Source organism: Cibotium barometz, chromosome 8 (genome assembly GCF_041138505.1).
Source record: "Cibotium barometz isolate CiBa-2024 chromosome 8, ASM4113850v1, whole genome shotgun sequence".
NCBI lineage: Eukaryota > Viridiplantae > Streptophyta > Polypodiopsida > Cyatheales > Cibotiaceae > Cibotium > Cibotium barometz.
The window spans coordinates 60,117,465-60,133,794 of NC_141053.1; the positions used below are offsets into that span (position 1 = coordinate 60,117,465).

Genomic DNA, 16,330 nt, shown 5'->3' on the forward strand with positions numbered 1-16,330 from the left:
CTCCGCTACGTATTCTAACAGTTCTTTCATCTTTCCAGGAGCAGGATGAGTCCATCCTGGTGGTCACACAGGAGACTTCTGATTTAGAAGTTAGTGCCCTAGAGGATTATTTACAGGAGTTTCTGACAGCGACCTTATCAGTTCCTCTAATCCCTTTGGATGCGTATCTTCCTTCTGTTGTGCTGTTACATGCTGATACTATTATTGCAAATTTTCTCTCCTCTCTTTCAGAGGAGGATAATGGTTCTTCTACAGAGCAGGTGGATGATTTTGTTGAGATATCCTCACATATTCTGGAGCTTCCTACTTTGGCAGCTTCTCTCCTGGCAGTTGCTTCTCCTCCTTATATTTCAGAGGAGGCATCTTCCACTATCATGGAGCCTGTTCCTACTTCGAACCTGGCAAATTCAGCTATCACTGATAATCAGTTTGTTCCAGTGGTTATTTCATTTCCTTCTTCTTCAGAGGAGGATTCTACTTCGGTCACGATACTTGCTGCAGATGCAGAGGAGGTACCGCATTTTTCGGAGCCATCTATGGTTCCATCTCCTGAGGGCTTCTCGCTCCAGATTGATCCTGTTGTTTCGTCTTCTTGATCTTCTCGTGGCTTCTTCCAGAGACCTTCTCGGTATTCAGATGTACCATATCTTCGAGAGCTCTGTACCTTTTACGAGGAGGTTGTTCCTTCAGACTCTTTGGAGGATTTTTTGCAACGTGCCGGAGTTGGTCCACCCATCTGGTGCTGAAGAGGAGGTGTTGGAAATTATTTCATCCCCAGATGGACTTTCTCATGCATATTCATGCTTGTATCTGGCTCCATATGAAGCCCTGCATTTGCATATCTTAGCAGAGATTATCCATCATTTTTTGGTATTTTTTAGGCATTTTTAGCATTTCTTTGCTATAGCCAAGCTGTCGGCCTGCTACAGCTGGCCGACCAGCTCCTCTCCCACATATATATATAGGTGGCTTGGCTTAGCATCATTATCATCTCATTTTTCAGCTTCTGCAATGATAGGCAGCATCTACGGGACCTCCCTCATGCTGCTCCACATGATGTACTACCTTTTCTGGTGATATTCAGCAGTGATCTTCTGTTCTTCTTTATGCTTGTTGTCCCTATACAGTGTTGTACAGTTCTTGCATCATTTCTGAGTGGGTATCTCAACATAGTACCCATTCTTTCAATACTAGAATGTCTTTACTTAATGATCTGCTTAATGCTTATGAGTGCTAAGAATGCCATGTCACTTGCACACCTACTAGGTGTACACGTGACAGTGTAGGATGCAAAACCAAGTGTGAATGTCATACCCAATGTACATGGTAATATTGCACATGAACCAAAGAGCAGAATTTTATGCAAGGCTTGGGGCAAGTTGAAGGATCAAACAGCCTTATTCCTTTTTTGATAATGCCTCTACAGATAACTTTATATCCATTTACATGGTTACTGCTCTTGGGTTAAAGCCCGAGGAATTGAGCATGGATTTTCATGGAGATGCCGCCTTTGAGAGCAAAGAAGTTAAAGTCACATCCATCAAATTCACGGTTATTTGGATCATGAAGACTTCCTAGTTGCACTGCTTACGAGATGTGATTTGATACTGGGATGCCTTTGGCATTATCGTTTGGATCCCAAGATTTTGCATTAAGGAGAAGAAAGTAAATTCTGCTCATAGGGGTAGGGAAGTTTGTATAGATGCATGTACCACTGGGAGTACCATACCAATTGTAAGCCATATTTCTATTTCCAAGGCAATAAAGAAATCAACTTGTTCTTACTTGGTCTTTGTACGTGATAATGTTGAACATGATTCTGTGACTCCTCATTGTTAGAATTGTGCATCTCAGTGTTATGGGACTCTGCCTATTTATTGGGCATTTTATCTATTTTCACATAATTTTTACGTCTTAAACCTGTCGGCCAGGTCATATGCACTATAAAAGGGGTCTTCTCATTGTTCACTTCTTGTAGTCCATTCCCATGCACATAGTTCAACACCACTGCTGGCTATTGCCATTGTAAAGCTTATTGCTGTTATAAAAGGTGATCTTGTCCAACTCTCTCCATCTCTTTTGCTCCCTGTCATTGTTGTACTGTTTATGCTTCCGCCTATGCATTCTCCAACACTCATATGACTCTAGAGGAGGCTTTTACTGGACAGGAACCTTCCGTCTCTCATTTCAAGGTTTTTGGTTGTGATGCCTATGTTCATATCCCTGATTCTGACAAATCCAAAGTTGATCCTAAGTCTAGGAACTACAAATTCCTTGGATATAGCTCTCATTCCAAAGCTTACAGATTATGGGATCCGGAGTTGTGATCCTTGGTGATTTCTCGCAATGTTCACTTTGTTAAACCCTCATCAAATGATTCTCTCTCTCATCCTGAGCTTGCCATCAAGCTCCCTTCTTCTTCCTCGTCGGCCACCCCAACTCCACCACCACCTTCTCCACCATTGTCACGTGCACACCTAGTCGGTGTACAAGTGACATGGCATCATCTAGGCATTCATCAACATCAAGTAGATAACATTCAAGAGCATCAGGTTTTATTCAGACATTTAGCATAGCATTATGGCATTAAGCAAAAGCATTTCAGTATCATCCAAATATTTAGCGCATTCACACCAGCATCTAAGCATTAGGCAAGGCTTGTGGGCAGCCGACATGAGGTTCTAACATCAGCCGACAGCAGCATGTAAGCATTCACGTAGTCGTGAGCATTTGGGAATCTGGCCGACAACAGCAAGGCTGGCCAACCGGCATCATCTCAGCATATATAAGAAGCGCATCTCCCATTCAGTCAGGCATCTCAGTTTTGAACGTCTTCTCCTCAGCGTTTCTACTAGGGAGCAAAGGGGAGACAGTAGTTCATCAACAACATAAGCATTCAGCATATTCAGCAATATTCAGTCATCCTCCTCTTCCTACATCGAGGGAAGCCGGCAGCCAATTGGTGGACCTCAGCATTGGAGCAAGAAACAGTCCTTATCATCAGCATTCATCATATCACTCTCATCCCGAGAAGGATCTTCATCTAGGACAACATCATAGATCTATTTAGATCTCATTGTAACCCATTCATCTAATATAGTTGCATTGCATTGCATTGACACTAATTGTCTATTTCTTAAGCATCATTAAGTGAAGTTTAGCTTAGCCTAAGGTTGTGATTACTACGATCAATCCCCCGCATGTCACATTTGTATCAGAGCGTCACAAGGTAACCAGTCTTAGTTCATGTTCCTTCCAAAAGTCACTCAATAAGTCAGCATGTTAGTCACATCCACCCGGTTAAATCCAATTCTGAAGATCTTGCAGGCCACCCTTAGGGTTTTCCCCTTAGGCATGCATCAGTAACCCATCCATTGCATTCTTGCACAGCATATAGGGTTACACAGGGCTTGCATCAGCATGTAGTCATCCTAGCAATCAGTCCCGCATCTGCAAGGCATTCAGGTTTTACCCATGAGTTCTCTGGGGAAGAATGACATCCATCATCAAAGGAGTAAATGGAGTTTTGAGGTTCAACTGGCACTACGGGGTTCTCTTCCACATAAGAAGACAGAAGTGGCTCCAACATCGCCTCAGGAGGTTCAACAAAGGTTCAAGAACGACGAAGCTGGTGTGTGAAAGGATTCCACAGACAGGTCAGGGGTGACTCAAGTATTTCCAAGCAGTTTTAGCAGCATTTGCCATTCAATTCCCAGGCTAGACAAGTCTTTGGCTCAAAGGATTCAACTCCTACAGTCGACCTCAGTCCTGGCAGAACAAGTCAAAAGGGGGCAGTGGTTTCAGTGGAGAAGGATCAACAAAGGAGTCAAAAGGTTACCAGGTACACTACCCAGCAACAGTTTAGAAGAGAGGAATGTCACATGCATGCCCAGTCGGTGTACAAGTGACATCGCATCATCTAGGCATTCATCAACATCAAGCAGATAACATTCAGGAGTACCAGGTTTTATTCAGACATTTAGCAGAGCATTATGGCATTAAGCAAAAGCATTTCAGTATCATCCAGATATTTAGCGCATTCACACCAGCATCTAAGCATTAGGCAAGGCTTGTGGGCAGCTGTAACATGTGGAAGCTTCAGGGGAGATCAATAACTTCAATGCTCAGAACTCAGTACACTTGTCGCTACGAAATTAACGCACAAAACTGAATGTAGATGTGCAGAAAAATAGAGAGAAAGAAAGAAAGAAAGAAAGATTTTATTAACGTCTTCCAAAAGACCGAACTCGGCCTATGAGACAAATCAGTGTACCTGTGTGGGGTATTCTCCTTCAATTCCAACAAAATGAAAAAGTACTGAACCTTCTTGACTAAGATGGATCTCTGCCCTTGACCTTCAATCCTTCACCCCTTCTGCGTTAGCTTGTTCTAGGCTGTCCTGGCCCTTGGTTCAGCTTCAGCACTTGATGAATGATGAGATAAATGAACTGAAATGAAGCATGGGTATTTATACCCTCCTGGACAGCCAGTCGGCCAGTTTACAGCAGTCGGCTGTCTCACAATTGCTCCACGACTGTAAAATACAGCATAAAATGCTAGAAAATACTAGAAAATGCTGCGCATACATACATTAAATGCTGGCCACCAGATGTCTCAAGCCTGGATGTTGGGCAGCCTGTGTGGACTGCCCCACACTTGCCCTACAGTCCCTTAGGAGTCAGCTACCCTTGTAAGAGCCCTAAGGCTGTCCTACAGCCCTCCTATGGCCCTCCCATGGTTGGTGGCTACAGCCAGGGCCTTCCTGGCCCTTATGGGGGTTGTCTTAACACTTTCCCCATGCCCACAAGAGTCCTTGGGGTAGCCCTATGGGCTGGCCCCCTTTCCTATATGCAAACCCTACTGTCTACACAATGATCTGGCATCCAGTATCATACCAGATACACAGAACCACTGACATCATTCCAGAGGGAGACTCACAGCGCGGACTAGCACTGTTTCATGTGCAGGACAATGCACACCTGACCTTGGACTCATGTGTAGGACAATGCACACCTGACCTCAGACGACTGGAATGGAACCCTGGCTGACTCGTCCCGGACTGGCCTCACATGGGACCAGTTTTACATCCTAGGTCCTGCACCTTCTGTACAGATATGTCTACGTGGCATCCAAGTGCGGGATGCACGTGACAGTAGCCGACATGAAGTTCTGACATCAGCCGACAGCACCTATTTGGCAGCCAACAGCAGCATGTAAGCATTTACGTAGTCGTGAGCATTTAGGAATCCGGCCAATAGCAACGAGGCTGGTTGACCAGTATCATCTCAGCATATATAAGAAGCGCATCTCCCATTCAGTCAGGCATCTCAGTTTTGAACGTCTTCTCCTCAGCATTTCCTATTAGGGAGCAAAGGGGAGACAGTAGTTCATCAACAACATAAGCATTCAGCATATTCATCAGTATTCAGTCATGCTCATTCTCCTACATCGAGGGAAGCCGGCAGCCAATTGGTGGACCTCAGCATTGGAGCAAGGAACAGTCCTCATCATCAGCATTCATCATATCCCTTTCATCCCGAGAAGGATCTTCATCTAGGACAACATCATAGATCTATTTAGATCTCATTGTAACCCATTCATCTAATATAGCTGCATTGCATTGCATTGACACTAATTGTCTATCTCTTAAGCATCATTAAGTGAAGTTTAGCTTAGCCTAAGGTTGTGATTACTACGATCAATCCCCCGCATGTCACAACCATCAACTTCTTTACCTCCTGCCACTCCACCCCCTCCTTCCTCGGCTTCTCCTCCTCCTGCTCCTCTGCAACGGAGGATTGCCCCCAAGATTCCACGATAGCTGGAAACCACTATTCATGATTCTCATCTCTCCGATATGGAACTTCATCGCCTTGCTAATTCTTCAGCACAATCTTACACGGGCACGGAGATTACATCAGCTTCGTCACTCTTGTAACATCGCCCTGATGAGTACAGTGATACAGTCATATGAGCCTACTACAGCTAAAGAGGCTCTTGCTCTTCCAGAGTGGTGGGCAGCCATGGAGACCAAGATTGATTCCATTGAGAGGAATCGTACATGGGAGCTTGTGGACCGGCCTCTGCATCAATAGGTTATTGGGGTCAAGTGGGTCTTTAAGACAGTGTTCAGAGTCAAGGTAGGATTGGATTGGGGACTAGATGGAACAGATGCATAGACATTATTCAGAGTCAAAGTGGTTTTGGAGACTAAGCCAGGTTTTCAGTGAAAAGGGTTGCCAGAGATGGATGGATGACAAAGGGACTTCGGGAAAAGCATGGGATGATGATAGTCATCCAAGAACAGGTTAAAATCCCGTCATCAAGTTTAGCAAAGGGGGATTGTTAAATCCCCATAGAATCACCTCGTAGAATGCTCCTGGTACAAGACTCGAAACCTGCAAACAAACGAAACAAACGTGAAGGGGGTGCATGCCTGACTCACCTCCCAACCTCGACAACCGTGAGCAAGCCCACAAGACCTGGCTGTCCCCACCGAGCCACGAGCTGAGCTAACTAGATGGACGTACCGACCAATCTCTACCTCGTGACATCCCATACCGCCACGAAGCTACCCTCGCGGGCCTCGAGACTACTGCCGGCCTCAGCTACATGAAGCAGGTGCACGTCTGCACTAGATCCAGGCTCCTGACCATAGAGCTCTCACAAAGTCACGCGAGACTCTATATGACTAATGACTAACCTTGGCCACCCTTTTATAGGCTCTTGGCCGGTCATCGGGCTACCACACTTGGACGCCCGCCCATCCATACTTGGGTGCCTGCCCGTTAGTCTATCCCTAACTCAGCTCGCCAATCAGTCTGCCTAGCTCCAAGCTTCCCCAAACCTCGAAGCTAGTCTTGTGTGCGTGTAGCACACAGTAGATACACACTGTGCACATGACATACTTCCCTTCCTCTAAGAGCTCACTCCTGAGCTCACTAAAAAGCCAGGGTAATCTCTCTGAAGAGTAGTCAATGTCTCCCATGTAGCGTACTCCTCAACACGATTCTTCCACTTGATCTTGTATTCCGTGATAAGCGTATTACGCAATCTTCTTTCACGAAATCCAGAAACTTTTCAGGTTCGTGTGGAACAAATGTCATGTCCTCGACATCTATGATTTCTTCAGGAGTAACTAACTAGTCTGTTCAACTCTAAAGTTTTTGGCTTGCATGATCTTCTCCGAGTTTATGGAGAAGTGAATGGCCATAGAATCCACATTCTTCTAGACCCTGGTAGCTCACACAGTTTTGTTAGTTACAACTTGTGCAAAAATTGGATCTTGACACAACACCCAGCGATCATACCTATGAGGGATCGAAAGGTGAAGATGCTACCGTTCCAAATTGAGGACTACAAAGATACTCTGGAATGCTATATTATGCACCTAGAACATGTAGACTTGTTATTAGGGATTGAGTGGTTTAAGACTCTTCAAGTCCAGATAGATTGGTCTAGTCATATTTTTTCTTTTGAACATAGGAACACCCAGTATAGTATCTTAGGTGATTGTATACATCTCTCTCAGGGACCTCATACAGTTGATTTTGATAATATAATGGATTCTTTCTTGCATACTGCTTTCCATTGTGTATTGATTCCACTTTCTTCATTTCTCATACCTTCTATGGATGTCAATGAATTAAGTGTATTTAAAAGCAAAGAATTACAAAAGATACTTAATTCGTTTCAAGATGTATTTCCTAAGAAACTGCCATCGGGTTTACCACCTCAAAGGGCAATAGATCATCGTATTGACCTGATCCCTGGTACTCACCCTGTTAGTATTCCACCTTACAAAATGAGCCAAGCTGAGGAAGATGAGTTGGCTAAACAACTCGAAGATTATTTGAGGATGGGACAAATCCGTCCAAGTAAATCACCTTGGGGTGCACCTGTGTTGCTTAGGAGAAAGAAGGACAACACCTGGAGAATGTGTATAGATTACAAGAGATTGAACAAGCTAACAATTAAGAACCGTTATCCTCTCCCTACATCAAATGACCTAATTGACCGGTTAGCAGGAGTGAAATATTTGACGAAGATAGATTTACGTACTGGCTATCACCAGATACGTATTCATGAAAGGCATGTCGAACGAACCGCCTTTCGGACTAGGTATGGCCATTACGAGTTTCTCGTATTACCTTTTGGGTTAACCAATGCTCCAGCCACTTTTCACCAGATGATGAACGATCTTTTTCGTGAACATTTGGAAAAATTTGTGGTTGTGTTCTTGGATGATATTTTGATATATAGTCGTACTCTTGAGGATCACGTTAGACACCTCACGATTGTCTTAACTATTTTAAGACAGAAGCGACTTTATGCTAAATTAAGTAAATGTGAGTTTTTCATCATTTACTTAGGACACAAGATCACTAGAGATGGATTGAGCATTGACTATGACCGAGTTCAGAAGGTTTTGGACTGGCCTATACCATGAACAGTGAAACAACTTCGTTCTTTTCTCGGTTTTGTTGTTTTTCTTCGGAAATCTATGCGAGAGTACTCTCAGCTCACACTACCGATGACCGACTTATCGAAAGGTCGTGGACGTAAGTCAAATCAACCTATCACTAGGAATAACGATCTGGATATGGCCTTCAGACTTTTGAAAGATAAAGTCAAGGAAGCACCTATCTTAGCATTACCCGATCCTAGCCGGCCTTATGTTCTTGTTGAAACTAATCCTAGTCGGCCTTATGTTCTTGAAACTGATGCCAGTAACTATGCCATTCGGGACTGCTCTATTTCAAAATGGTAGACCTGTTGCTTTTGAAAGTAAAAAGCTAGACGACACTCAAACTCGTTGGCCAACCCTTAAGAAGGAACTTTATGCTGTGATTCACGCTCTCAAGGTTTGGGGTTATGGGCACCCTTCTGCTTATCTTCGAGCTCCCGGCTAATGATCGCTCCAACTAAAGCATTGGGATTTGAAGAATTAGGGACAGCCACTGGGGTCTGTGTGGGAGCTGGGCTCACCACGAAGCTGTGGAGGCTGCGGCGGCGGTCTTTGGAGCACTAGTCTTCTTAGGATACTCCCGAGAAGTGTGGCCTTTTGTATGACAAAAGAAACACCTACCCTCCTTATACTGAGAAATCTCCTCAGTACTTAACTTGCCACCCGTCTTGCCTGCCTCCGCTTTCTGGTCTGGTGTAAGCTTGGACGCATTGTTCGAGTTCTTGGAGCCAAAGGCTCCCGTGCTCTGTCCTAGGGAAGACCCCGTTTGGTTCTAGCCTTTTCCCCCAAGGCGGTAGCCTTGGGAGTAGCCGGCTGGGAAGTCTTGGGCTTGTCACCATTATGCTTCATTTCAGTACTCTGCGCAAGAGAGAGTGCGTCTTTGTGGCTGGCCTAAACATACGCACCTCCCACTAGATTTGCGTGTCAAGGCCATACAAAAATTATCCTTTCTTGTCCGATTCAGATAAGCCTAATTGCAAACATAAAGTCGAAATTCTATTGGCAAACTGAAGGACTAGTTGCGCGTTGTGACGCGCTCCCCTGAACTCGTCTTCGAGTCGCTCAAGGTAATGGGGCGGTAGAAACCGCTGCTTAAGGTCGCGGACAAACTCGTCCCACATATAAGCTACCATATCTAATCTGGTGTGGGCATGAGCCCATTGGGCCCACCAAGGAATGGCCTCACCTTCCAAGTACCAACTGGCTAAGATCACTCTGTCAATATCCGTCTTTCTAACTACGGCAAAGTAAGCTTCAAGTAGGTAAGGGTGACACCAGAGTCACAATTAAAGATGGATTTGAAGAAGATACGATTGACACCAGATCCACTCAATCAAGAGAAGAGAGGGATCAAGCGCTCAAACCAAATGAGCTTGACCAAGAAATGCAAGGGGAAAGACCATCAACTCCTAAAGGAGTCGATGAATACCCAAATGCTGAAGAGGAGATAAGGAATCTTGAAGAAGCTTGGGCCCTAGTAGAAGAGTGTCAACGACTTCACGAAGCCAAGTTACGGGCTAACTGGGTCATGAATACAATGTATCCAAGAAACGAACCAACAAGGGAAAGGGAATTGGATGTAAGATGCAACAAATGGACACAGATACAAACCCCAATCCATAGGACTCAATAGAAACACTCTTCGGTTGGATGGAGGAAAAGATCAAGCACTCTCACACGGAGTTAAAACGCTTGCAACAACAACTGCCCAGAAGTGCCAAAGTACCACCTTGGTTTCCATGGCAATAAACAAATAAAGGTATCCATTACTAAAAAATGGATACAACGTAAAATGGAGATCGTTCACTTCATCTGACCTTTGAATGCGTGATTGAGTGTCTGAGCATGAAAGGAATGTAGGGTATCAACCTTGCACACACTTGGCACAAAAGAGTTCACGTCGTGAACTAGTTCAAAAAGGTTCATTTTCCCACGACCTGCACACAGCAGTCGGCCAGCATAAAAGGTCCACGACCTGTCCACACCAGTTGGCCAGCTCCATAATGTGAACACAAGCGTACTGATGCAGTCGGCCAGCAACTGGGTCCTCCTCCCATCACAAGGCAGCCTCCCATGCCAAGAAAAATAGGGAAAAATGGAAAAAAATACGGAGAGTGAGGAAAAATGGGAAAACACCTACAAGGGCGGGCACACCCACAACAAAGGCCCTAGTGTCAACATAAAGACAGGAGATGACTTCTAACACCCCCTCTCAGCTCCTGGCTATGAAACCAACCACAGGGAGTTGGGGTGCCGCCTGAGCAAATCCTGAGATAGCGACTTCGTGAAGAGGTCCACCGTACTGTCCTCCGTCGAACAGAACTCTAGCAAGATGTCATCAGCAAACAACGATCTGTTCACAAACAAAGTGCCTCTGGATGACCATGGGTTCCTCCAGTGGAAGCCCAATCTTGCAATGCAACCTCTGCATCCTCACCACCTCACAAGCAGCATCACAAGCAGCCCAGTACTCTGCCTCTGTCAACGACAAGGCAAAAGATGACTACCTCTTACTGCTCCTGGGCCTGAAGTAGATCTCGTCGTGTCCGGATCTCCTCCCCAAACTGAGTCACTCCAACCGTTGAGTCGGACTCCATCAATCAATCCCCCTCCTGTGTAAAAGAGTCCATGATCCTGCGCATAACGCAGAAACCATAGGATACGCAATCCTGCCTCCCAAAGAGTCATCTGCAACCATGAATCAATGAACCATTCTGCTTCTGAGTCAAAGAGACATCACACTGCTCACAAGGATCAACACCTGTTACAGTGCAACGCCAAGTCCTGGAAACCTGCTGAAGACCACGCAAGGCCTTCTGAAACTTGTCCACCACCCCCTCTGAATCCGGAACCACAAAGCCTGGAGTATGCACCTCCTTCTGCAAGTAATCAACTGCCACCTACCTGGCTTTCCGAGAGGTCCCCGTGGAAAGAACATCCTCATCTACAGCAGTTTCTTTGTCCCGAATACTACAAGACATCAGAGCATAAGTTACCTGTTCAGTTTCCTCTGACTGACGAACACAAGAACCACCAACATCAGTACTAGAAAGTTCCTGCCAACTGCTACGATCAACTGGCAAGCTATCCACCATCTCGTCCCGGAAAGCCTGCACCTGCAGCGTATCCACACTTAAGTGGCCATTACCAGACCGCCACTTATCACAAACCTGAGGACCTGGGAGAGAGAGTGCTGAAAGCTTGTAAACTCCATTCTCCACTCCGCCTTCCCAAACCACCTAGCCTGTTGCTTTGTCTCGGAGAGCAACAAAATGCTCATCAAACTCCACCCGTACGCCAGTCTTGCAAACCTGATGCACTGACAACAGATGAAAACCAAGTGACGGAACATACAACACCTGGGAGGAATGCTTCCCCCCTCTGCCATCGGGAACTATCCCCAATCTGCCCTCACTGTGAACTGGGATAGTGGATGTATCCCCAGTAAGAATGTGACCAGAATACCTGCAGAGATCCTGTAAATTTGAACGGGAAGGAGTCATGTGCCTGGAAGCACCACTGTCTAGAATCCACTCCCGAGTATCCGTAGCGGAGAATCCTCCAACCTCCTCCTTGCCTGAAGAAAATGAAACATCGGTGTCCATCACCTCCAGGTGCACAAAAGCCGGAGTCTTCATGATTGCTGCTGAGGAATCTTCACCCTTCTCGGTATTCCGCTTGGGACACTGCCTCCAATAGTGGCCTTTCTCGCCACAATCATTCCAAATCCTCTCTGCCTTTAGTTTCTCGCGGTCAGTGACGGACTTCTTCTCAGAAGACTTCTCCGATGAAGCCTTCCCTTTGCCCGTGTTACGGCCTTGCGACCGTTGGCCAATTAAGGCCTCCGAACCTCCACCCTGAGGAGGGTTCGTGAATCGTTCCTCCTAGTCCAAGACCATGGGCACAAGCTCCTCCCACGTGATGGTGTTGAGCCTGCCACTGGTAATCAAAGACGAGTAAAATACTAAGTACTAAGAAGGCAAATGCGACAACAACGTTATGGCCATGTCCTCTGACGATATCTCCTTCCTAGCCTGAAGAACTTCCTGCTGAAGAGCCTGCAGCTTGTTAATATACTCCCGCATCGTCAACGACTTTGCAGGGCTCATAATCCGCATCTGTACTTCCAAGGAAATCCTCTTCATGGGCAATACCCTGTTGTAAAGAGAAGCCAAATGCTGCCATATACCTCTGGCCAACGTCATATGATTTACATGATTGATTACCTACGGTGTGCATTTGAGGAAGATAAACGAACAAACCCTGGCGTTGACACGATCCCACATCTATGCTTGTGCCTCCCGGTCCTTTCGGATCGACGGTAACTCCCCTTCCTCTACTTCCGGCCATGGAACCCCAACAACGATGAAATCAGCGAGGTTGTAAGACTCCATAACAGATTCCATCATAACCTTCCATATGCCATAGTTGTTCCCGTCCAACTAACGGTCCACCGCGAATGTGGGGAGTGTAGGGATCTTCACATGCCTCTCGGCCATTTCTAACAGATCTGCCATTGTGAGGATGTACTCTGAAAAAGGGTGCGTGGGTGGGAACAAAGAAGAACTTACACCTGCAAGTGGCTGTCCAGCAAATCAGCCCGCCGTCCTCTTGCTTCTCCTCTTCCCAAACAGTCCCGTACAATCCACCAATCAGCAATACAACAGTCCCCCTCTTGCTCACACAAATCCCAAGAACAATCAAGAGCCTAGGGCTCTGATACCATGTCAGAATACGCAGCAGAGATGATGACCAAATCTGGGAACACGAGAGCAAACGCAATGCAGAAAACAACAGCATAAGAGAGAGAGAGATAGAGGTGTGTAACTTTGCTCTATATACACAAAGAAGATCCCGAAGTGATACAATAATGGCAAGGGGCTGTGGGGCCATTTTATATGGCCCCAAGCATGCAGTCGGCCTGCATCAAGGACAGTCGACTGGACACCAAAGGAGCCCATGACCTGCACACAGCAGTCGGCCACAGCATAAAAGGTCCACAACCTGTCCAGACCACTCGGCCAACTCCATAATGTGAACACAAGCGTACTGATGCAGTCGGCCAGCAACTGGGTCCTCCTGCCATCACAGGGCAGTCTCCCATGCCAAGAAAAATAGGAAAAAAATGGGAAAAAATACGGGGAGTGACGAAAAATGAGAAAACACCTACAAGGGCGGGCACACCCACAACAAAGGCCCTGGTGTCAACATAAAGACAGGAGATGACTTCTTACAGGTTCTTGGTCTCTCTCGTCGTCGAAGCTCGCCATAGCAGGAAAACGCACTTCCTTTCCGGAGTGCAATCTGACCATCCACTATGTGTGTGGGAGGCTTCCGAAGGCTTCCGGAGGCTGAAAACCAATCGTCCTTCGAGGGACAAGAGTCACTCCAAAAGGGGTAGTGAATTTCCAGCTCTCTCTCTCTCTCTCTCTCTCTCTCTCTCTCTCTCTCTCCTCTCCCTTCTGTCTGCGTTTTTGCATCAGCATGTTCTAGATGGTGTTTAGGGCTGAAAGAAGACCCCAGAGCTTCCGCATGTTACAGCTTGTTGGATACTCTGATGTTGATTGGGCACCTGATCAGGATACTCAATGATCCACTTATAGTTATTGCTTCACTCTTGGTTCCTATCTTATTTCTTGGAGATCCAAGAAGCAGAATACAATCTTCTACTAAGGCTAAGTACTGTGCTTATCTGGATACCTGCTGTGAGCTGTTATGGTTGTTTCAGATGTTGAGCAATCTTGATGTACTCACGGATTCTCTTATCTGTATTCTTACCAACTGTAACATGCGGAAGCTTCGTGGTCAAATCGGCAAATTCAATGCTCATAATTCAGCAATCTTTCACGATGAATATACACACAAACCTAAAGTACATGTGCTGAAAAGAGAGAGAGAGAGAGAGAGAGAGTATTGGGTCCCAAATACCCTCTGTAGGGCAAGCCGCCACCACGAATGGTGTATTTGCTTTATTAGAATGATGTAAATCTGAAAATAAAGACAAAATCTTGACCTGCACTTTTCACCTTCATTGAAGCTTTCCCCTTGGTTGTCCTGGCCCTTGGAAGGCAGCAATCCTTTGTGAATTATGAGATGATGGACTGAAAACGTGGCTAGGCTTTTTATACTCCCCTATAGCCCTGGTCGGCCAGCAAACTAGCAAACTGAAGTCGGTCAATAGAAAAACTCCACGACCAGCAAAAGTAGCAATTAAATGCCATAAAATCTTGTGTTTTCACACTACGCAAGGCCTAGCCAGCCCAAGCAAGACGGTTGGATGCTGGGCAGCCTGTGTGGGCTGTCCCACACCTGGCCGACACGCAGCAAAGGGCCTGGTGCCCTATCGGCTGCCTGGTCAGAGGTCCTAGGGCTGGCCGACAGCCCTTCCAGCCCAAGCCATGGCTGGTGGGCACAGCCTGGGCCCTCCTGGCCCCTTGGTGTTGGTTGTATACATCCCCATGCCCAATGCAAGAGCTCTAAGCTCTGATCTGGGTAGCCCTATGGGCTGGCCCCTTCTCTACATGCAAACCTACATGCCTACAGAGGTCTGGCACATCCAGTTGCAAACCAGATACACAGAACATCTGACATCATTCCACAGGGAGACTCGCAACACGGACTAGCACTGCCTCATGTGCAAGACAATGCACACCTGACCTCGTACGCATAGAGTGGAACCCTGGCTGACTCGTCCTAGACTAGGCTCACATGGGACCAATTTCCACTCTAGGTCCTGCACCTTCTTGTTCAGATATGTCCACATGGCATCCAAGTGCGGGATGCACGTGACACCTAAACCTAGAGTGTCTTGGCAGTGGCTTAAACTTCATCCTTCCATGGCAGGACCAAACATATTGAGGTCCGCTTTCACTTCATTCGTGAGCTGGTCGCCGACAACATCATTACACTGCAGTATTGTCCTTCAAGACAACATTGTCGATCTCTTCACCAAACCTCTTCCTCGAGATACTATTGATGAACTCCTTACTCGTATGGGAGTCGGACCCCCGTGCTAGAGCTGAGAGGAGGTCATCTGATAAATAATTGCATAAAAGATGAAATAAAATGGAGTAAAATGGGTTGACATGTCCAACACCTCCTCTCAGCTCCAGCACGGGGGTCCGATTCCCTTACGGGTAAGGAGCTGATCAATAGTATCTCGAGGAAGAGGTTTTGTGAAGAGATAAGCAAGGTTGTCTTGAGAAGGACAATACTCCGTGTTATAATGAAGTCGGCGACCAGGTCACGAACGAAGTGAAACGTTGGCTCATAGTCTTCCTATGGATTAGCAGAAGCACAGAAGCTCTAAGCTCTCATACCATGTGAGAACAGTTGAAGAGAAAGCGGAAGCAATATAGAACACGAAAGACACGGTAATCAGCCAAGAGTGATCAACACTTGGAGCAAAAAAATGAATGAATTATATGGCAAACATGCCCAGTTCTTATATACATCACAAAAGACTAGGTCGGCCTGTAGGGTTGGAGGACAAATGTCTAAAATAGCCTAAAATATGTGGGATAAAATACCCAATTACATCAGATAGATGACTGCATAAAAGAGGAAATAAAATGGAGTAAAATGGGCTAGTGATGACATGTCCAACAATGAGAGATGAGCTCATCTACCTTGCAATGTGGCCCATTTGGCACACGCTCTACATAAAGAACATAGAAAAGCCTACCAAAATTTGTCAAACAACATTTGGATAGATCTCATTCACACACTCCACAGCCCTTGAAAGCCCCTGTGGCACAACTCAAGGCCATGCACAAACGAAGAGCAGTTTTTCTATGCATTTGATCCCTCGACCTTGACACATGGGGTCACATGGTGTTGCATATACCTCCCGTGGCCCATCCT

General features: G+C 46.1%; 1 protein-coding gene across 1 annotated transcript in view; it reads right to left on the reverse strand.

Annotated features, from left to right (window-relative positions):
- LOC147636503 (protein transport protein sft2-like) overlaps nucleotides 1-16,330 on the reverse strand; it is a 29,945-nt gene that overhangs the window by 12,468 nt on the left and 1,147 nt on the right. The window lies entirely within an intron of this gene.